Below are 23,859 nucleotides of genomic sequence, written 5' to 3'. Positions count from 1 at the left end.
AAAAAGGCTTTACACAAAATAAACAAAAATTTTAAGTGCCCCCATCCCCCTGTTCAAATGTTAACACATATGTAAGGCGTACATACATTTGTAAATGGTGATTGCACCAGACATGAGGTATCGGCATCAACATCAATAATTCTAGCACCAGACCTCCTGTCTAACTTAAAAGTGTTGCCTATGGAGATTTTTAGGTATCTTTGGTGCAGTTCCACAGGTGTACGCAATTTTAAAGCCTGACATGTTAAGTACCGTTTTACTCGCCGTAACAAAATCTTTTTTATTTTACAAAAAAATGGCTATTATACTGTGTTTGTGTTTACTAAAACTCACTAAAGTGTATTTTTCCCAATAAAAATTCCATTTAAAAAACCACTGCGCAAGTGCTGTGTGACATAAAAATATGCAACACCCACCATTTTATTTTCTAAGACCTCTGCCTAAACAAATACAATGTTTGGGGGTTCTAGATAATTTTCTATTAATTAAAAAAAAAATGCTGATTTTTATTGTATGTGAGAAGTGTCAGAATTGCCATGGTAGGCAAGTATTTAGGAAAAACCCTTTGGGTTTGTTATGGATTTTAGGGGGACCCTCATGCACAAATTGAGGGAAAAAGTGTGAGCACCCCCAAAATCTATACCAGACCCTTATCTGAGCAAGCAGCCTGAGAGGCCAGGGAAGGGGGAGGGGAACAAGGGTTTTTCTTTTTTTTTACAATCTCAGTTCAATTGTTTGCATGGCCATGGATTTCCAAGCATGTAAGTCAATGAGGATGGTGTGTCCCTTTAACATTGTATAAACTACCAAAGAGAAAATAAATGTAAAATGGAATTTATGCTTTATATCCTTTTTTTGTGGTTTTCAGAAAAATGATTAAACCAGCATCTGTAAGAAGAGTCTATTAGGCATTATAATGGGGTGAGGAGGAAAGGAGAAGCTTTGATGTAGCGCTGTGCTTGTTCTTCTCACGGAAAGGCGATGGAGGTAGAGCGAGGTGAAATATTCCTGCTGATTTAGTAAAATCTCCTCAGACTTATAATGCTTAGCTCATACAAAGCACTGATGTCTGAAATGTAATTCTGTCAATACTTAGAAAAATCTAACATGTATTATATGGCTTACACCATCAATCATCTGACAGCCAAATGCAATAGAAGGGATCCTAAGTCATTCTGTTGCCTTTATGCTCCTTGAATGATACAGCTATAGGAGTTCAGAGTCCATTTTTTGATGTATATAATGACTCCTGGGAACGTGTCTGCTCTGATGGGGCATGGGAAGCCGGGGTGTATGGGGATTGGATGGGCCCGGATGAGCCTTTTTGGGTCATCAGTGGTAGGAGCAAGATGGTCCTGTGGTTTTGAGTTCCAAGATATCACCATAGAACCACTTTAGCAAAGACAGGGATAGTTGCACTTTTATGGCTTACAGTGGACATAAGGTTTTAAAAAAATGCTAGAGGGTTGAGTTTTTGGTACACTTTGTAGGTCTATTCCACCAAAAAACTCCATCCCTTTGGTATAAGAATTGTTTGTGCACGTACAGCACAGTTTACACTCTTGGTCTACTCTCATAATCTGTACGGCCCTAGGCACACTGGGCATTTAGCCTGGTGCTTGAGGCTCTGACATTTAGGTGTAGGTGGAAGGCACTGGAGCACCATCAAGCCCCACTGCCAATAACCTCTAGAACTCTGAGAGGCGAACAGCTACTGCAGCTGGACAGGGCTGGACAGTGGACATTTAGGGAAGTATGGGCCCAGGGAAAAATGCTGGAAACACAGATTAGTACCACCATTGTTGAGCTATACTTAGAACATCAGTTGCCCTTAATTTGGCCCTACATGGAATTCTACAGTTCATCCAGAGGTTGTGAGGGGTTCCTTGAGTGTTGGCTGATTGACCTCCCATCTAATGGTACCTCCATAGTTTGATCAATGGCTAAGCCAGTAGCATGACACTAATTCTAGTTGTCTGTAGAGCAGCCCATAGATTGTGCAATTTTTCTTTCCTTCCACCATGGGCAGAAGCAGGGCCAGATCTAGCCTGTCCGATGTGGGGGGTGTAGTAAAAAATGTCAGGGGGGCAGAGGATTATAAGGGCAGTGGACAGGGGTCACTGCTGGCAGGGCAGAGGACAGGGGCACAGCTTCTTCTCCCATCCCTGCACTTCACACAGCCTGGGCACAGGTTGCAGAGATCCTCCTCACCACACAACATTGAGATCAATATAGTGTCAGTCAAGGATAGTATAGTGTGAGGCTAGGGCAGTATAGGGTCAAACTATGGCCGGAAAGTATCAGATTAGGGTGGTATGGTGTCAGAATAAGGTAGCATAGTGGTAGGTTAGGGCAGTATAGTGTCAGTCAAGGACAGTATAGGGTCAGGCTAGGACAGTATAGGGTCAGGCTAGGGCAGTATAGTGTCAGTCAAGGACAGTATAGGGTCAGGCTAGGACAGTATAGGGTCAGGCTAGGGCAGTATAGGGTCAATCTAGGACTGGAACGTATCAGATTAGGGTGGTATGGTGTCAGAATAAGGTAGCATAGTGGTAGGTTAGGGCAGTATAGTGTCAGTCAAGGACAGTATAGTGTCAGGCTAGGGCAGTATAGGGTCAATCTAGGACTGGAACGTATCAGATTAGGGTGGTATGGTGTCAGAATAAGGTAGCATAGTGGTAGGTTAGGGCAGTATAGTGTCAGTCAAGGACAGTATAGTGTCAGGCTAGGGCAGTATAGGGTCAATCTAGGACTGGAACGTATCAGATTAGGGTGGTATGGTGTCAGAATAAGGTGGCATAGTGGTAGGTTAGGGCAGTATAGTGTCAGGCTAGGGCAGTATAGGGTCAAACTAGGACTGGAACGTATCAGATTAGGGTGGTATGGTGTCAGAATAAGGTAGCATAGTGGTAGGTTAGAGCAGTATAGTGGAAGGTTAGCATTGGCTTTGAGGGGCACAACTATTATCTGGGGGAAGCATAGCCCACCCCCTAGATCCGGCTATGAGTGGAAGGAAAGAAAATTGCTTGATTCCCCCATCAACACAGTCAGTGTTGATGGACGAATCCCTCCCGCAGCTTTATTGTGTTCTGCCGGAGGGGAGCCTTCCTCAGCAGCAGAACACAATGATGATTGTTGGTGGCAATAGCCACCCATGGAAAAAAATTCCGACAGGTTGGTTTACTGAAGTCAATCGGTAGATAGACTTCAGTACAATCAGCCTGCCCATGGATGGATCGAAATGTGTTTCCTGCTGAACCGGATGCCAAATTTCAATCTGTCTATAGCCGACTTTAGTTTGTCATTCTGACCACCACTGTAAGAGGGGGTTTCTTCCCACTGACCATCAATGTAAGGGCTATTGTTGCCAATGACCCCCAATGAATTAGTTTTCATATGGGTTCCTCAAGACCTTGACATTATTTTAGCGGTTCTTCTGTGGTAAAAAGGTCAAGAAAGGCTGCACTAATGCCACAGCTGTCATCATTTAAAGTGGTTGTAAACGCTTATATATACCCAGTAAAGTGACTAGCCTCAGGTGATACACAGAAATGAAACAACTCCTCCTACAAGTTGTACCTGTTTATCTGTTGCCCACTCTCTTCTACAGCCTTCTAAAGCACACATTTTACACAGCATTTCTGAGCTCCAGAAGGCAGGGGGCAGGGATCTGATGTCACACACTGCACAGCATAGCGCATGGAGCTGAATGTATTCTGAGACCTGAGTTGAGGGAAAGGACACACTCTCATAGGAAAACATGCACAGCTGAGGCTTTCAATCGCTTGCTACGTGTTGGAGAGGAGACGGCATCCCCTGGGACTCTGTGTGTCGGCATAACCTGTCAGATGTGACTCATATAGATAGCAGAGGGAAGACAGAGCAGGTAGGAACCACACTAGGTGCTTTGGATTTAGGCTAGTATACACAATATCAGTATATGCTTTGTTCATTTTTTATTTCAGAGGTTTACAGCCACTTTAAGTGAGCCACAGCAGCTTCGTATTGCTATCCTCAGAGGTTTATTTGGGAGTACTGGAAGAAGAAAGCCTGTGCTACCTTTATACATGGACTAGATTTTCAGTCTTCGCTGGGCTATGCTATCATGCTGAGTCTCCATATTCTCCACAGAGGCATTTGTTCACAAAGTACACCTACTATTAATTATACATTGTTATACTATAGTAATTAATTTAACTGGCTTTTGGCATGTTATGTTTTCCAGCAACTAATTAAACTTACTTGGACTGCTTGTGCTGGCACAATGTAAGGAGCCGGAGGCTGCAGGCACCAGCAGTGTGGATGGTAAATTAAATACATATGTATCCCAGGGATGCTGAATCAAACTGCAATAAGGAAGCTGAAAGCAGAGGCTCTGGAGAATAAAATGGTGGCAGTTGCAGTCTTTTTTTTTTGCACAATTTTTCAGGAATAATTAATTTTAATATTATAAACTCATTATAATCTCCATTTTTCTGTAAAATATAAAAGATGGGGTTTCAGGTAAATGGTTACCAAAAGAGTTCGGGGATACCAGATATAGTGAATGCAGGGTCCGGGGAGACCGGATATAGTGAATGCAGGGCCCGGGGAGACCAGATATAGTGAATGCAGGGTCTGGGGAGACCAGATATAGTGAATGCAGGGTCTGGGGAGACCGGATATAGTGAATGCAGGGTTGGGGGAGACCAGATATAGTGAATGCAGGGTCCGGGGAGACCGGATATAGTGAATGCAGGGTCCGGGGAGACCGGATATAGTGAATGCAGGGTTCGGGGAGACCGGATATAGTGAATGCAGGGTCTGAGGAGACCGGATATAGTGAATGCAGGGTCTGGGGAGAGCAGATATAGTGAATGCAGGGTCTGGGGAGACCGGATGTAGTGAATGCAGGGTCCTGGAAGACCAGATATAGTGAATGCAGGGTCCGGGGAGACCAGATATAGTGAATGCAGGGTCTGGGAGACCAGATATAGTGAATGCAGGGTCCAGGAGACCAGATATAGTGAATGCAGGGTCCGGGGAGACCAGATATAGTGAATGCAGGGTCCGGGGAGACTGGATATAGTGAATGCAGGGTCCGGGGAGACCAGATATAGTGAATGCAGGGTTCGGGGAGACCGGATATAGTGAATGCAGGGTCCGGGGAGACCGGATATAGTGAATGCAGGGTCTGAGGAGACCGGATATAGTGAATACAGGGTCTGGGGAGAGCAGATATAGTGAATGCAGGGTCCTGGGAGACCGGATATAGTGAATGCAGGGTCCTGGGAGACCGGATATAGTGAATGCAGGGTCCGGGGAGACCAGATATAATGAATGAAGGGTCCGGGGAGACCGGATATAGGAAATGCAGGGTCTGGGGAGACTGGATATAGTGAATGCAGGGTCCGGGGAGACCAGATATAGTGAATGCAGGGTCCGGGGAGACCAGATATAATGAATGAAGGGTCCGGGGAGACCGGATATAGGAAATGCAGGGTCTGGGGAGACTGGATATAGTGAATGCAGGGTCCCGGGAGACCAGATAAAGTGAATACGGGGTCCTGGAAAAGTGGATATAGTAAATGCAGGGTCTGGGGAGACCAGATTCAGTGAATGCAGGGTCCGGGGAGACCAGATATAGTGAATGCAAGGTCCAGAGAGACCAGATATAGTGAATGCAGGGTCCTGGGAGACCAGATATAGTGAATGCAGGGTCTGGGAGACCAGATATAGTGAATGCAGGGTCCGGGGAGACCAGATATAGTGAATGCAGGGTCCGGGGAGACTGGATATAGTGAATGCAGGGTCCGGGGAGACCAGATATAGTGAATGCAGGGTTCGGGGAGACCGGATATAGTGGATGCAGGGTCCGGGGAGACCGGATATAGTGAATGCAGGGTCTGAGGAGACCGGATATAGTGAATACAGGGTCTGGGGAGAGCAGATATAGTGAATGCAGGGTCCTGGGAGACCGGATATAGTGAATGCAGGGTCCTGGGAGACCGGATATAGTGAATGCAGGGTCCGGGGAGACCAGATATAATGAATGAAGGGTCCGGGGAGACCGGATATAGGAAATGCAGGGTCTGGGGAGACTGGATATAGTGAATGCAGGGTCCGGGGAGACCAGATATAGTGAATGCAGGGTCCGGGGAGACCAGATATAATGAATGAAGGGTCCGGGGAGACCGGATATAGGAAATGCAGGGTCTGGGGAGACTGGATATAGTGAATGCAGGGTCCCGGGAGACCAGATAAAGTGAATACGGGGTCCTGGAAAAGTGGATATAGTAAATGCGGGGTCCTGGGAAAGTGGATATAGTAAATGCAGGGTCTGGGGAGACCAGATTCAGTGAATGCAGGGTCCGGGGAGACCAGATATAGTGAATGCAAGGTCCAGAGAGACCAGATATAGTGAATGCAGGGTCCTGGGAGACCAGATATAGTGAATGCAGGGTCTGGGGAGACCGGATATAGTGAATGCAGGGCCCGGGGAGACCAGATATAGTGAATGCAGGGTCTGAGGAGACCGGATATAGTGAATGCAGGGTCTGGGGAGACCGGATATAGTGAATGCAGGGTTGGGGGAGACCATATATAGTGAATGCAGGGTCCGGGGAGACCGGATATAGTGAATGCAGGGTCCGGGGAGACCAGATATAGTGAATGCAGGGTTCGGGGAGACCGGATATAGTGAATGCAGGGTCTGAGGAGACCGGATATAGTGAATGCAGGGTTCGGGGAGAGCAGATATAGTGAATGCAGGGTTCGGGGAGACCAGATATAGTGAATGCAGGGTTCGGGGAGACCAGATATAGTGAATGCAGGGTTCGGGGAGACCGGATATAGTGAATGCAGGGTCTGAGGAGACCGGATATAGTGAATGCAGGGTCTGGGGAGACCGGATATAGTGAATGCAGGGTCTGGGGAGACCGGATGTAGTGAATGCAGGGTCCTGGAAGACCAGATATAGTGAATGCAGGGTCCGGGGAGACCAGATATAGTGAATGCAGGGTCTGGGAGACCAGATATAGTGAATGCAGGGTCCGGGAGACCAGATATAGTGAATGCAGGGTCCGGGGAGACCGGATATAGTGAATGCAGGGTCCGGGGAGACCAGATATAGTGAATGCAGGGTTCGGGGAGACCGGATATAGTGAATGCAGGGTCTGAGGAGACCGGATATAGTGAATGCAGGGTCTGGGGAGAGCAGATATAGTGAATGCAGGGTCCGGGGAGACCAGATATAATGAATGAAGGGTCTGGAGAGACCGGATATAGGAAATGCAGGGTCTGCGGAGACTGGATATAGTGAATGCAGGGTCCCGGGAGACCAGATAAAGTGAATGCGGGGTCCTGGAAAAGTGGATATAGTAAATGCGGGGTCCTGGGAAAGTGGATATAGTAAATGCAGGGTCTGGGGAGACCAGATTCAGTGAATGCAGGGTCCTGGGAGACCAAATATAGTGAATGCAGGGTCCGGGGAGACCAGATATAGTGAATGCAGGGTCCGGGGAGACCAGATATAGTGAATGCAGGGTCCGGGGAGACCAGATATACGGTAGTGAATGCAAGGTCCAGGGAGACCAGATATAGTGAATGCAGGGTCCTGGGAGACCAGATATAGTGAATGCAGGGTCTGGGGAGACCGGATATAGTGAATGCAGGGTCCAGAGTTTAATAACACTTTAAGGTTAGTATTGCAGCCAAAGCTGTTTTTTTTTCTTACAACACCTAGGGATATATTATATAATATTATTATATAAATAAAATATTATCAGGACCCTTATTTTACCGTCCCTGTTGACCCAATGCATTTTACCAAAAAATGAAAACCTCTCAATTTTGTTCATCCTTAGTAAAGACAACAGTCATAGCCGAGGGGTCAAGATCCATTTCACACCTCCTGCCCACTTATAGTAATAATAATGGATATTGAAGGGATACATAGATTTTGTCCTTCTGTAGAACAATGCACTGACGCTATTGGCGCTGTGACAACGCTCTCCAAGCCAACAAAATGGGATAACAAAATGCAACCTGTGCTATAATTTCCTTCCGTCTGCCTGATTCTTGCATAAAATGACATAACCCTCAGCAGAAGGAAACTGGAGCAGCCAAGACAGATTACAAATTGTGATCCGCATATGACATAACAGAACAATAGACACTTCCAGACCTGGTGTGAGCAGAAGGATCCTGACGCCTTCAATGCTTCCCAGGGGGACCCCGAGCTGATTTACCATCCCAAAAATAAACTTCAATTCGCTACTACGGCAAAATCAATGCGGTCATATACACAGCAATCAATAGAGGCAGAGTGACATTGAGATGGCCATAGGAAGGCTCTCTCTCTGGGAGAAGAAAGGCAGCTGAGATGTGCATAACTGAGCCCAAACCCGAGACCTAAATACATCACATCATTGAACAAGGGTGCTTGTTTAAACACAGCCTCAGCACAGGGATAAAGAGAACCAGTCACAGCTGAGCTCAGACAAGACTTTGGATCCTCAGCCTTACATTCTTATAATTGTCAGGCGTATTGATTCATTGACTTTTTTCTCTAGCTTGACTCTTGCTTGAGTTGGAAAAATCAGAGATCTGATAGCTGCTAAGTTGACATTTGACTGCTGATATTTCATGCTGCTCCCGGCTCCTGAGTTTGCATAACTGTATCAAGAGCATGTGCCAAATTACCAAATAGGCAGAGTAGGCACCGGCCTATGGACCCCATGTTATTTAATGGCCCCTCGGATCATAATAATATTGATCTGATCTTGAAAGAAACTTACGATAAAGCTTTCTGGAATTGTCTACAAAAAATTTTGGTGTGTAAAATATACCATTGAAAGTGTTTTAGTACATCTATTCCTTAAGTTTGGTCCTACCAGAAACCCTGCGAGTGCCTAGCTTCCTCTGTTCTCTGTTTGTGCTGACTGTTATCAGATACATAGCTCCCGAAGCTTGGTCTGCAGATTTGGCAGGGAAGGAGTAACACCTGGCTTCCAGTTTCCTGTGTACAGTGCTGCTCTTGCTCATGTCTGGGGATAGGATTTTTGTGTCTGATCAGTGACAAAGACAAGCACCGCTGCAGGACAGCAGCCAGTGTTACCCACCCTCCATCCACTAGGGGGTGAACTGGGGATGCAGACTGCCAGAGAATCTGGAGAGAATCATGGAGGATTGTGGGAGGTGTAGTTTTCTACAGACTGAGTTAGCTTCAGACTTTAGAGGACTTCAACTCCCAGAGGCCCTGGGGTACAGAGGAGGAGGAGTGTTGTAACTTTCCTGGGCTGAGCAGAGGAAGAGGGGATGATTTGTAGAGGCTGCGAGAAGATCGCCACACCTGAGTGAAAGAGAGATACAATTTCAGCCACTCTGGAACTTTGGAGGACACCCTGGGCACTGACTGGGGTACACGTTGCTTGTGAGCAGAAGTAGATTTCCCCATGCTGACACAGAGTGGTGAGAGGTCGTTAGCCAACCCTGCACTACACCTTGATAAAAGAGTGACAGAGTTGTCTGCAAGAATTACAGTGACAGTGTCTGCATCAGTTCTTGAAGAGACATTACCTTGAGCACTCCACCGTGGCAGTTGGGCCCCAACAGGCTGGTCATTGGAAGAAATAAGGTAGAATATTACTGACTGCTGAACTGTTATTGTGGAGGCATATACTGTATACCGTATATAGTGTATAGTCCTATTGCTTTATTGTTGCAGTATATTTTTCTTACTGTTTAACCAGTGCAGCACATTTCCCCTACAATTTATTCATTACAGTATATTTTTTCTTTGTATACCTCGTTGAAAAATACTTTTTTTGCTGTTACTTAGCCAGTTGCTGTGTCGTTCCTGGTGTCCATGAACCTTGAAGCTTTGGGGTGCATATGTATATATCTGCAATAAGCATTCCCCTCCCAGCCAGGTGTGGAGCTGTTCATAGAGTCATGGGCACAACATGGGACCCAACATCTCCAGCAGCTCCTCGGGGATAAGCTCTACACTCCCTTTGTTCCCATTTACTGTATATTGCTGGACTACATGACATCTCACAGAAGAGAGGGGGAGATGTTCCCTACTCTGTGTCCTAGTGTGACACCACTGCTCCTCCTCAATAGAGTGAGTGTTGTCACCTCCTCATAGTAAGTGTGTTACTGGTAGGATCACCAAGCACAAATAAAGGAAAAAAGCCTGAAAAAATAAAATGAATGCAGCCACCACATCTAAGGACTGGTAAGCTGTTATATGTTTTTTAGCCTCATCCTGATGGCTGTGCGCATATATGTGGCCACTTAGTGATTGGGGAAGCGACATATATGCAGCCCTATGTAAGCATCTTTATGTGCTGAGAGCGTGCGCCCTGCGCATTACCAGCACACTTACCAGTAGGTTCCAGAAAGCTCCTAATGCAGACTTTAGATCAGGAGCATTCCGATCATGTGACTGCTGTGACATCCAATGACAGCGGTCACATGATTGGAATGCCTGCCCACGCCTCCCAGCATTTAGAACCTCTTAAAGGGCTGGGAGGCAGTGGGAAGGGGTTAAAAATATTTTCAGAAGTCACCATGTAAAAGTAGCGGTGACATTGTTACTGTGCTGCACATAGCCTGTGCAGGGAGCACAGCTGTGGGAGGGACCCAGAAAGCTCCACCCACTACAGACTGACTGTAGAAAACGACAGGAGGGGGCGGAGACAAGACCAGTCATCCTGCACAGGTAGAGAGAGCAGCAGTGAGCGGTCTTTGTTACAGGAGCTCCTGCACAGAGGGAAAGTCTCACACTGGATTACTACACAGATCTGGAAGAAATACACAAAGCACACCGAGATTTATGGAGGGTACACATGATGAATGGATTTAGACCATATTTCCTGGAGTTCAGCTTTAAGCAAAAAGGCGACTTGCATTTGTTAAAAAAAAGTCAGCAGTTGTTGTTGATAGTACGCAGTCCTCGGGTCAATCATCATAATCAATAAAAAAAGCAACCTCTTCCTCTGCCAATGTTTAGAGAACCTGCTGCCAAATGTGAGCCCTTCGGAATATAAACCACTCACTGCTGTAGAAATCAATTAAGCAAAACTCTGCTTCAGTCTTTAAAAAATAAACCATTTTTTTCTCCGTTGGGAGGCCATTTTGTCTTATGATGGCCATATACATTTCGATAAATGATTGATTTATTTCTTTTCCGATCGATCTCTTCTGATATAATCAGTCTATAATCAACAATCCATTCAAATGATATGCTACACATGGGGAAGTTGATTTTGATCAATAGTTAAAATATGATTGTTATTTATTGATTGCATCAGTGTTTCCACAATGTCACATGATCGATTCTTCTCAGTGCTGCCAATACAATCAGTCAAGTTATCAATCTCATCTCTCTTTCTGCTATGTAATCTCATAATCTGAAATACAATCATATTCATTTCAGTGCTGCTCAATTTTTCTGTCTTGGCTGACTGTCTAAGGTTGATCAACTCTTATTTAATTTGAGTCCAAATTGATTGGAAGGGAAGCAGTGTGTAGGCAGGTGCAGTCTGCTTTCTCCACTGTAGATGGCGCTGAACTGGAGCGGCACTGCAGCTAGAGAGGAAGTCAGGAGAAACCTGATGAGGCAGCATTCTGGTTGGCTACGCTGTATCCAGGTGACATCTGGCAGCCATCTTTGGTCAGCAGAGTCTTTTTAAAGCGGAGCTACACCTGAAAAAAATAAAATAAAAGTCAGCAGCTACAAAAACTGTAGCTGAGGACTTTTAAAATACAGCCAATCACCCGTTCCTTGGGCCAGCTGTGTCCTCACCACCGCTGGTTTCACCGGCCATCTTCTCTCCCTGATGTTGGCATCTTCACTGTCGGTACCCGGCTGTGACAGCTTGTGGCTTCACAGCTGGGTGCCCACTGCGCATGCGCAAGAAGCGCTGTGCTTTGTGAATGGCCCCGTAGTCTTCTGGGACCTGTTGATTTGAAGGTGATAAATTGGTTTTAAAATTATTTTATTTGGCATTTATACACTTTTATTAGTTGTTGGCATTATGAATTTGAATTAATTTAAAGGCATTAATCTAATTATTATATATTAGTAATTGAGTAATATTCAGGAGCGCAACATACATTTGTAAATATATTTATACACAGTTGTAGTTATGTGTTTCATGTTTGCGATCCTTTAGAAATTATCACACCTTTGGCTCGCAAGTTATTCCAATTTATATATACCAGTCTTCTGGGACCTGTCATGTGTCCCAGAAGACTTTGGGGAGGGGGGAGGACAACTTCCGCTTCTGATCGCCTTAGGTGATCACAGCGGAAGGTGATCACAGCGGAAGAGGGAGCGGGTAGCTGTCAATTTCGGGTACCCGCTCCCCAAAGGTGTCAATCCTTAATGGGGAACGGGAGACAAAGAATTAAAGCGGATCTTCCCCTTTTGGGTGGAGCTCCGCTTTAAGTCCTGCCCCCCCAGTTTTGGCATGTATTTTGCGGACTGGACAGGAGAGGGAAAGAGTACCCGTCTGATAGGGAAAGTGATTATTGGCAGGGAAAGGTTCCTAACAAGTAGGAACAGGTTAGGGACACACAATCGTTTTTAGGAAAAGCGCACTCTCGGCACATATGTCCTTTTTTAATAGAATACAAATGTCCGGCCATTCAGCGTCTAGGCCCAGACGCCGGGAGGCCGCACATTTGCGTTCGGCCGGCGTGAAGAGGTTAATGTGAAGAAAGTGAAAACTGCGCTGAATGCGTGAACAATAGATCAGAAATGAATGAATACACAAATATATGGAATGATACAAAAATGCTGCTACTTCAAAAATTATCAAACAAAACACATAAATGAGCACTCAAAATAGTGATCCAGTAGCGCATAAATATATAAGTGAAAAACTGTGAACATAAACAATTAAAAATAAAAACTGAGTGTATAGTCCAAAGAAAGTCAGAAAGCCAATTCTTATCCACCAAGCAATTCTTCCAACTCTTCAAAATAAACCACCACGTGAGAGAAGAAAATGATATTCCCCCTATTGGGTATACACTCACTAGTAAATGTTGCCCACCACTCCAGCCACGGTTGGCTGAAATGGCTCAATAAATATCTCCCGGTGGACTGACGGATCAATCAGTGCCGATATCCATCCTCTCCTCCAATCTCCATAATCTCCTATCCCCAAAAGGTTGGCAATGATTCATATAATAATGGGAATCCAATATGGCGGCACTTAGGGTAACAAAGGAATCCCCCCCTCCTCTAAATACTCCACACTCAGACCAAACAACCATGTAAGAGAAAACGAGAAAAGCCCGAATGGTGCAGTACGAAACAATTACTTTATTGCCACAAATAGACTGCCACTTACAGGATAAATGAAAATAAAATGCCCAAAGATGCTGTGCTAAATGTGCACATTAGTGTAGACTGAGCCAGTGCTCTCACCACCTATGGATACTCTGTCTCTGATGCTCCCGTGTCACTTCCGGTTCTGGTTGCGTCACTTCCGGTCGCCGAACAGCATCTCCTTAATGTACCACCCCAGACCCTAGATGAACTTCTCTTCTTCACCCAGCAATCTGGCGGTATCCCTGAATGGGGGATCTGGTGTCTGTTACTTTAAAAGTGGACAGTCTCAACTAGACAGCAAATCTAGTTTCCCACCAGAGTGCTCCTTCCCCTTTCCGCCCAGAGGGTGCAGGGTTACTCACTGAGATCCTCTCATGTACCACTGATGGGTTTCTGGCTGCTACCAGGCCTTTTAGCTGGGCCGGTCCTTCGCTGCCATACAGGTGATCCTCGCTCTGTGGATCAGTGAGATCTGAGGTTTCCTCCTTTCCAGCTCCAGGCCTGCAGGTAGGCCCCATCTCACTTGGCTTCCTCGCAGCCTCCTGCCTTCAGCCTCACATCTTCCTCACTGTCTTCCACCCAAACTCTCCTTCCACTGAGCGGGCTCCAACACTTTTAAGAGTGCCCTAGCCCCTTGCCAAGCCTTCTGTTGGGAATTGGTTAGGATCCCTCAAGAGTGCAAGCCAGCCACTCCTCAGATCCACCCACGGTCTCTAGGCCATCCTCCAAAGCTCCACAGCTTGGGGAAATTTGAGAGGGGCTGGCCTGCAGAGCTTCTCAGCTCCTGACCACAATTTCACCCTCTGGCTTTTACACCCAGGCTGCTACTCAGCCTTCCTTACTGACAGTCAAGACTCTAGCTCCCCATAGCTAAACTAGAAGGGTGCTACAGATAGAAATAATAGATCTCTAGTCAACCAGCCATTTGAATGACATTCCACATACAATCGTATATTATCAATCCCATCTTCATTTCCACCATGTAATCTCATAATATGAACTAAATATGATCATATTAATGAACAAAGTATCTTTGTGCTATCAATCGATGCAAAACAAATGATAATTTTCTGCCTTGACCGATTAACTCTGATCAGATCTGCCTCAAGATGAATCTAAATCAATTGAAAGGGAAGTTATGGATTGTGGATATCATAGTAAAATCACACATTGATCAGAAATATGTGCGGTCACTATAACACAGCATAGAGGAGATGAACCCCGGCTGTCAGTCACACTCGAAGGATACCTCTGCCCTCCTATGACAGTCTCTATTAAACCCAAAAGCAAACCTTTTTATATTGCAGCTTACCAATTCTTAGATGTGATGGCTGCATTAGTTTCCTTTTTTAAGGTTTTCTTTCCTTTGTTTTCACCTTGTGTTTCCAGCAAGAAGGTCTGTTGTTTTTCAACAGAACAAGCTCTCCTGCAAATGTATCAGTTAGAGTGTTTAAACAAACCATTAACCAGCTTATGTAAAACCTTTATCTCAAAAGGAAAAAACTGCTTCAACTGCTTGTGAATTAGAGTTTAAATTTGTTAGTGTATCTAAATCTGCTAATACCTCTAACACTCTCCACCCCACAGACTGACTATGCTGCTGTCCAAAGGTGCCCCGTATGTTCCTTCATCCAGAGTGGAGGCGCTCTAATACAGGGGGTGTGTTACTGGCCAGATCACCAGGTGAAAACAGAGGGGGGAAAAAGCCTAAAAAAAGAAAACTAATGCAGCCACCACATCTAATGATTGGTATGCTGCAATATATTACATTTTTGCTTTGGGGTTTAATACCGCTTTAAGCTAATAAAATGGTGAGATATCACTGGTTGTTGTTCAAAGAATTCAGAGAATCACAGAACATTTTTTTTAAATAAGTGTATCCATTTTGATCTGACCTGCATAATTAAACAATTTAGAAGTTCCGGATATGGTGCCTGATGCATTTTGTAATTTGATGCAAGCGGTGGGCGGGATCTGGGGAGAAGTTATATAACCATCAAAATGCCTTGGTGGGTAGATGTCAGTCTGGAGGTGTGAAATGTCTGAAGTAGTAGAATGGTGGTGCTGGTAGGTAGGTATACTTGGGTACTAATTGATGTTTTAGACAAAAATTTACTGGTGGTATCCCAATGGGGCATCTAAGTGGTGCGTGGACCCTGAGGAAGTCAAGTGAGAGGTGACGCAACGCGTAGGTGACGTCATTTACGGCACGGACGCCATCTTTGAACTCCCTATTGAACCCATGCAAGTACACCCATACATGACGTCTCATATGCTGTATACAAGAAGATGGTAAATGTGAGTGTCCTGTGTATATACAGTCATGGCCGAAATTGTTGGCACCCTTGATATTTTTCCTGAAAATCAAGTATTTCACACAAAAAAGGTATTGCATTAACACATGTTTTGCTATACACATGTTTATTCCCTTTGTATGTATTGGAACAAATATAAAACAGAGGCAGAAAAGCAAATATGACATAATGTCACACAAAACCCCAAAAATGGGCTGGACAAAAGTATTGGCACCCTTAACTTAATATTTGGTTGCACACCCTTTGGAAAACATAACTGAAATCAGTCGCTTCCTATAACCATCAATAAGCTTCTGACACCTCTCACCCGGAATTTTGGACCACTCTTCCTTTGCAAACAGCTCCAGGTCTCTCTTATTGGAAGGACACCTTTTCCCAACAGCAATTTTAAGATCTCTCCACAGGTGTTCAATGGGATTTAGATCTGGGCTCATTGCTGGCCACTTCAGAACTCTCCAGCGCTTCTTTGCCATCCATTTCTGAGTGCTTTTTGACGTATGTTTGGGGTCATTGTCCTGCTGGAAGACCCAGGATCTTGGACGCAAACCCAGCTTTCTGACACTGGGCCCTACAGTGCGACCCAAAATCCTTTGGTAATCCTCAGATTTCATGATGCCTTGCACACAGTCAAGGCACCCAGTGCCAGAGGCAGCAAAACAACCCCAAAACATCATTGAACCTCCACCATATTTTACCGTAGGTACTGTGTTTTGTTCTTTGTAGGCCTCATTCCGTTTTCGGTAAACAGTAGAATGATGTGCTTTACCGAAAAGCTCTATCTTGGTCTCATCTGTCCACAAGACGTTTTCCCAGAAGGCTTTTGGCTTACTCAAGTACATTTTGGCAAACTGTAGTCTTGCTTTTTTATGTCTCTGTGTCAGCAGTGGGGTCCTCCTGGGTCTCCTGCCATAGCGTTTCATTTCATTTAAATGTCGACGGATAGTTCGCGCTGACACTGATGCTCCCTGAGCCTGCAGGACAGCTTGAATGTCTTTGGAACATGTTTGGGGCTGCTTATCCACCATCCGGACTATTCTGCGTTGCAATCTTTCATCAATTTTCCTCATCCGTCCACGACCAGGGAGATTAGCTACAGTGCCATGGGTTGCAAACTTCTTGATAATGTTGCGCACTGTGGACAAAGGCAAATCTAGTTCTCTGGAGATGGACTTGTAACCTTGAGATTGTTGATATTTTGCCACAATTTTGGTTCTCAGGTCCTCAGACAGTTCTCGTCTCCTCTTTCTGTTGTCCATGCTTAGTGTGGCACAGACAGACACACAATGCAAAGGTTAAGTGAACGTCTCTCCTTTTTATCTGCTTTCAGGTGTGATTTCTATATTGCCCACACCTGTTACTTGCCCCAGGTGAGTTTACAGGAGCATCACATGCTTGTAACATTCTTATTTATCCGCAGTTGTGAAAGGGTGCCAATACTTTTGTCCAGCCCATTTTTGGAGGTTTGTGTGACATTATGTCGAATTTGCTTTCTTTCCTCCCTTTTTTTGTTTTGTCCCAATACACACAAAGGGAATAAACATGTGTATAGCAAAACATGTGTTAATGCAATACGTTTCGTGAGAAATACATGATTTCCTGGAGAAATATCAAGGGTGCCAACAATTTCGGCCATGACTGTATTTTAATTACTGTGATAATAAATGGTAATACACTATGGAGGCTCTTCTCTTTGTGGACCATCTGGGAACTGTTTTCTATGGATAAGAGCCATTTAGGATATTTCGTCAGGATACGCTTTAACCCAGGGGGATCTAGGAGTGATCCATAAGGCATTTTGGCCCTTTTAGGGTCGCAGCAAGGAGGTGAGGAGCTAATCTAGATGTGTGTGGAGCAGGGGCGGACTGACAACTCATGGGGCCCCCGGGCAATAGGGGATCATGGGGCCCCTGTGTCCTTGCCCAAACTCAAAAAAGCCTATGAAAAAGGTACCAGGGGCATCTCATGGGGCCCCTTACTGACCCCGGGCCCTCGGGCAGTGCTCAAGTTTCCAAATGGTCAGTCCGCCCCTGGTGTGGAGTCATCACCAGAGCCTACAAACGCACAAGATTCACCTGCATGTTTGCATTCATTGTTGTGGACACTGGTGGCACGTTTTTGTTCATTAGATGTATTTTTGAGTGATGTGTTCATTTTTTTTCACTTGTTGCATATATATATATATATATATATATATATATACACAGGGGCAGACTGACAACTCATGGGGCCCCCGGGCAATAGGGGATCATGGGGCCCCTATGTCCTTGCCCAAACTCAAAAAAGCCTATGAAAAAGCTACCAGGGGCATCTCATGGGGCCCCCTACTGACCCCGGGCCCTCGGGCAGTGCCCGAGTTTCCAAATGGTCAGTCCGCCCCTGCATATATATATATTATTTCTGATATCAGCAGTTTATTTATGGTTATTTACAGATTGTGTTGACACTGAGCACTTGTTTTTAGAGTGTATCCCCTGCATTAGGGGGCTTAATATCAGTCTTTTCCACCATATGCACTATATTGTGTGATGTTGCTCGATTGTAGTATTTATTTTCACTGTTTGTTCCACCATTATGTCACATTTTTATGTTGAGATTTAGTTTGTTTACAGAGTGCTACACTTATTGATTGGTATATTTTGGTTTTCCACTTTAGGTAATAAGGTGCAGGTGTAGCAGCCTATTTTTTGTTTAATAGGATTGAGCGCAGGAGGTTTTCCCCTATTTTTATAAGTGATGGGTGGGCTGCTCTCATGAACCGAGGAACTGGAACGGTGGCCTCAGACTAGAAATTATGTTTTGAGTGTGAAATTTGAAACAAACGGTTTCCTATCAGCTAGGGCTGAGTGTTCACAACACACAGTTTAAACTTTCAATTTGAGCCCTTACCAGCAGATACTCATTTTTTTTTTTACAAACGATTTTATTTTTCAAGAAATAGACTGTAGAATGACATTACAGCTTCCAATGGTATATAAAACAGAAATAAAGCACAATTGAAATGTACATTTCAGAAAGTACAATCTTGTAGAATAAAGAAAAGAAAAAGAAAAAAAGAGCAGAAATAAAGAGAAAAAAGAGTTTAAGTACATGAGTAGTATAAGTAGAAAGGTAAGCAGAATTATACAACTACCGGCAGAGTAGTTTGATGAATCCAACCAGTGGTATTCCTTAATCATGTAGTATATGTCTATGAGACCTCCAAATTTCCCATTTTCTATCGAACTAGTGCATCCTGTCCAATAAAGTGTAATGAAGTGTTCCATTAGCATGACAGCATCAACCCTGTGCAGAACAGAAGCCAATGGCACTGTGGGAGATTTCCAGTGGAGGGCAATAGCCCATAGGGTGGATATACAAATGGTGTGAATTAGCCTCATAACCTCAGTCTGAACTCCTGGGATATGGGCTCCCAGTAGGCAGGACTGCATAGTCAGATGTACTGGAGTATCCGCCACCGCAGAAGCTACCTCCGAGATCCTACACCACACCAAGGAGAGGCCCAGACAGGCCTAAAATGTATACACCAGAGTGCCAGCAAGGCCGAAGCCACGAAAACATAGGTGAGATGTGTCTGGATACAGAACATGTAGTCTGGAAGGGGTATAATACCATATGGATAATACCTTAAGGGCTGTCTCATGGACAGAAAGAGATCGATACTATTTTTTTTAAGCCCTGATGAAGGGGACAAGGTGCGGTCATCAGAATGTGTTGGCTGTACCCGAAACGCGTTGGATGTAGCAGCTGCCATATTTTTGGAATAAATCATCATTTCGGAATGAAAGAACTGAAATCTGATGAATGAACAGGGCGGGCCAGGGACGTCCTCCTGCCAGGAAATGAAGTGGGCTCTATCTGATTTGCTGCATCGTCTAATACACAGTGTGAGAAGCTCACAGTGTGCAGCGTGTAAGAAATTTCAGTCCAGGTGAGGAGTCTGTGCACCTGTGCAAGACCGAATTGAAGGCTGGAGGTCAGCTTCAGCTGGGGGGATTGATGCAGCAAATGGGTCTCCCCTGTGTTTAGAGGTGGGACCAACCTGTAAAGTGGGCATACTGAACGGTCCCCACATATTTAGAGGTAAGGTCTGGACAGGACCAACCCAAAAAGGGTCAGGACTTGGGTGTGCCCATCCGGAAAGTGGGCAGATGAAATGCAGATTCACATGCTCTGTAGCAAACTCTTTGTAGGTTCCATGATCAGGCCAAAAGATGAGCACACTGGTTCCCAGATGGTGATCACTGTCATTTTACACCAAATGTTCTGCGATTGCTGCTTTGTACTAAACACAAGTCTCTCTCTCTGCCTGCAGCACAATGAGAAAATAAATCACATTTACAGCCTTCCCAGTGAAACCCTTCTAGCCATTCCTAATCATAAAGCAGTCAAAGAATTTCTGTAAAATATGATTTTTTCTGATATCTCATAACTTTGTAGAAATATCTTTATTAGTGAGAAACACGCAGATTCAAAGTCCTTCCATTCTTGAGAAAAAAAAATCAAAAATGCGCTAACCAACATAAAGTATCAGATTTCAAATAAATAATATTATATAGTATATAAAATAATATCAAAAAGTTTAGTAAAGTAAGATATAGTTTATATTCTTGTAATAGGTGTTTCTTTAGATATAGATAATGTGCGGTCCGTGTGTTCTTCATGAAGTCTATGTAAACCCAAGAACAAACATTGAGTGTATTACAGCTTACTGGTCCTTAGATGTGGTGACTGCATAAGCTTTCTGCCCAGCTCATCCACTCTATCAACTGTCAGTGTCCACAATTCCTCTCTGCCAATCCCTTCATTGGCTTCAGCTCACACAACAAATAATGTTCAGAATACTAACAACCTACAAAGCCATCCAGCTCTTCCCCTAGCTCCATCACCATCCTTCTCTCGAAACACCAAGCAAACCAACTTCTTCACTACTCCCTCCTGCTCTTTCGCTCCCTCATCACTTTCTCCCATACTCATTTCCAGGACTTCTCCAGAGACTCCCCCATCCTCTGAAACTCTCTAACATAATATGTCCAGCTATCTCCTACTCTATCCATCTTTACATGATCCCTGGAAACTCATCTTGTCTGAAATCAGCAGCAGGGATGGCCAAATCTACGTGACTACACTCAGGAAACTGGGACCAAAACATATATTTAAAGTGAGATTTATTTACAGGGAAACCAAAATCCATCCAAACACCAAACCTAAAATACAAGTGAGCCAAAAACCCAGTGACAAAATACCTAACTAAACAACCAAACAGAGTAACAAAAAGCCTAACTAGCAAACTGACTATATACAAATGGGGAACACAGAAAAGCAGGATAAAACTGGAGGTGTGGGGAATATATGAAAAGGGGGAACCAACACAGGAATTAGGAACAAGGGGGAGTGGGTACAAAGCAGCAGGGTATAGATACAAGGCAAAAGATTGAAAAGGATAAACAGCAAACAGTATCTGGCAGCAAAGCAAAACACTGAAGCAAAGTATAATAGTAGAGGAGAGCCTAAATACCCTCCCAGGAGCCAGCATCAGGTGGCTGATTACTGAAATCTGCTGGCTGCTGGGAGACACTCACTGCTGGACACCGGAACTTACAGCCTCTCTCTCTGGGAAGCACAGTACCACCAGTAGGTTATAAAAAAAAGCTTACCTGTAGGTAAAATTAATATCTCCTAAATGTTCACTGTTTAGGAGACATTCTAGGGAGCAGCAGCCAGTGACAATACCGGCGCTTGTGCTCTGAAGGAACGGCATACCTTTGCCGTTCCTTCAGAGCTGTGTGCCATGGGTGAAACTGGGGGGACCGCGGGAATGACATCATCAGTGGCTTGGCCATTCAAGCAGCCTCAGCCCGCGAACCCAGAAGGAAGACCAGAAGCCTTCTGCAGTGGTGACAGTACACCATACGAGGGCTTCGTTCTAAGATAAGTATTTCATAGTGTGCTAGTACGCATTTTTTTTCCAATGAGTTTACTACCACTGTAACTGGAGAGTACAGGAGTAGTGTGTGTTCTTCAGAAGGCTATCCTCAAGACACCACTTTTTGCCAACACCTTAACAACTCATCTCTACATAGTTGTTACCTTTTGTATCACTTGCCCCCTCCCTTTTAGATTGCCAGCTCATACAGCCAGGACCTTCCTAACTCTCTTGGATTAAATTGTTTTGTACCTGTACTGTCTCTTATTATAATGAAAAGTGATGTCCAAACTGTTGGCGCAATAATAATCCTGTATAATACTACTACTATGCGCAGCACAGTGCCTAAATGGTTAGCAGTTCTGCCTGGCAGTACTAGGGTTATTGATTCAAATCCCAGCCACGGCACCACCTGACTGGAGTTTGCCTGTTCTCCCTGTGCCTGTGTGGGTTTCCACCGGGTACTCCAGTTTCCTCCCACACTCCTAAGCCTTCTGCTCCATGAGGACATCAAGTGACGAAACGCGTAGGGTGAAGCCTTGGAGTGACGTCACCACACCCAGTGAGTTGTCGGCGTCAGCTGACATCGAAGCGGGCTTTTTTTCATTTGTGCTGTATACGCTGTTCAAGCTAGTTTGGGCTTTGACACTACGGAATGTGAGTGTCCTTTATGGACTGTTTTTATGAATACAATTGCCGTACGATTGTACACTATCAGTTCCCTCTCTCTTCCTTTATGAGTGTGTTTAATATCAAGAAGATATTACTGTTCATTGAATCGCCTCCCAATTGCCGGCCATTAGTCTGCAGATCGTTGCTCCTAGAGCCAAAGCGCGTGTGTGCTGGTTTATCATTTGACCAGCATGTTGCTCTGCTGAGTTTATTTAATTCATCTGGTGGTGGATTTTTCACGGTGTTTTGTGTTTATTTGAAGAATCACTAGTTCGAAGCACTGAAGCTTAAGATAACACCTTTTTTTCTTTTATTAATTTGCACATTGGAATTTGATGTAAAAAGTTTTTTCACGTACATTTTTTTATACCTAAGGACACTATTATTGCACTTTTTTTGATGCTTGATATTGATTTTTTTAGAGTATATATTTTTCTTATTATGATACTAGGCAATTCATTTGTTTGATAAAATGAGTTTATGATATTTTATTTGCAATTGAGATCATATTTTTGGATTTTGATACACTTTTTTCTTCTTTATTTATTTTATATATTTTCTTTTTATGTTTTGATGATGGTTTTTTGTGATGATTATTTGGTTAGAGCGCTACCTTTTTTCTATCTTTGTCACTTTTTTCCTTTTTTGTTTGAGGGTGAGGTTTTAGCTGCTCTTTTATTTATAGATTTATTATATTTTTTTGGTTAATTAGGTGTTTTCTAGTGGTGCAATCCATATCCTAAACTAAACTCCAAAGACATGCTGGTAGGTGAATTGGCTCCTTTCTAAATTGTCCCTAGTATGTGTATGTATGAATGTGAGTTAGGGACCTTAGATTGTACACCCCTTGAGGGTTAGGGACTGATGTGAATCTACAATATATATGTAAAGTGTTGCGTAAATTGACAGAGCTATATAAGTCCCTGTAATAATAATACCACTACAGGAAGGAGGTGTTTTGTAGTTCTCAGAGATAGCTGGAAACAATGTAATTAATAAGACTTCAGCACAGGAAGTTATCAGCTGAGAGGTTTTCTTGCAGAATGAACAGGTATACAAAACAACAAATATCTTGTTAAACAGATATAATAAAACACTTTCAATTATATATTTAAGAGACCAAAAGACAGCCAACATAAGAAGTTAATTGTTGGGGTTTACATACACTTTAAATAAGCGCAGCAGTTTGTTTCTTGGTATCTCTCTTACCTGTTTATTCCTGCAATCAGCGCCGCGGTCGGTCCTCAGGCTCGTAGGGAATGTCAGCGCTTAGTGGCTTCATGGTGACATCCGATTAGAAGCCCGGCATCCGCACAGAACTCCCGGGGAGAACGCTGATGACTCCTTCTAGAGGAGAGATGAACCGTACGATGAGAGTGGAAGAAGGGTGCCGAGGACAGCAGATGTACAGACTTTCTGCAGTGCGACTGTAAGAGGCTGTGTAGGCTGCCAGAGGAGGGAGGGGTGCCGGCCGAGGCCAAGAGGGCAAAGGAAGGAGACGGCAAATAGAGTGCCATCGCAGAGAGGAAACATGGACTCTGCATTTATACTATGGGCTGAGCTCCGCTCTTCAAGGTTATAGAAAGCATACATTTACCCTACACCAGTCATATTACATACAT

General features: G+C 44.2%; 1 protein-coding gene across 1 annotated transcript in view; it reads right to left on the bottom strand.

The window, feature by feature from the left end:
• The window catches only part of THSD7A (thrombospondin type 1 domain containing 7A), a 670,811-nt gene extending 647,163 nt beyond the window's left edge, over positions 1-23,648 (bottom strand). Inside the window, exon 1 of the mRNA XM_089654586.1 lies at positions 23,447-23,648. The gene's annotated coding sequence lies outside the window, so the exon portion shown is untranslated. The remainder of the gene's footprint in view (positions 1-23,446) is intronic.
• Positions 23,649-23,859: the final 211 nt, after the last annotated feature.

This window comes from Staurois parvus, unplaced genomic scaffold, assembly GCF_062004578.1.
Source record: "Staurois parvus isolate SC_StPar_1 unplaced genomic scaffold, SC_StPar_1.0 ptg000779l, whole genome shotgun sequence".
NCBI classification, from domain to species: Eukaryota; Metazoa; Chordata; class Amphibia; order Anura; family Ranidae; genus Staurois; species Staurois parvus.
Note: the sequence above shows the minus strand (reverse complement) of the source record. Positions and strands in the feature narration are given on the sequence as shown.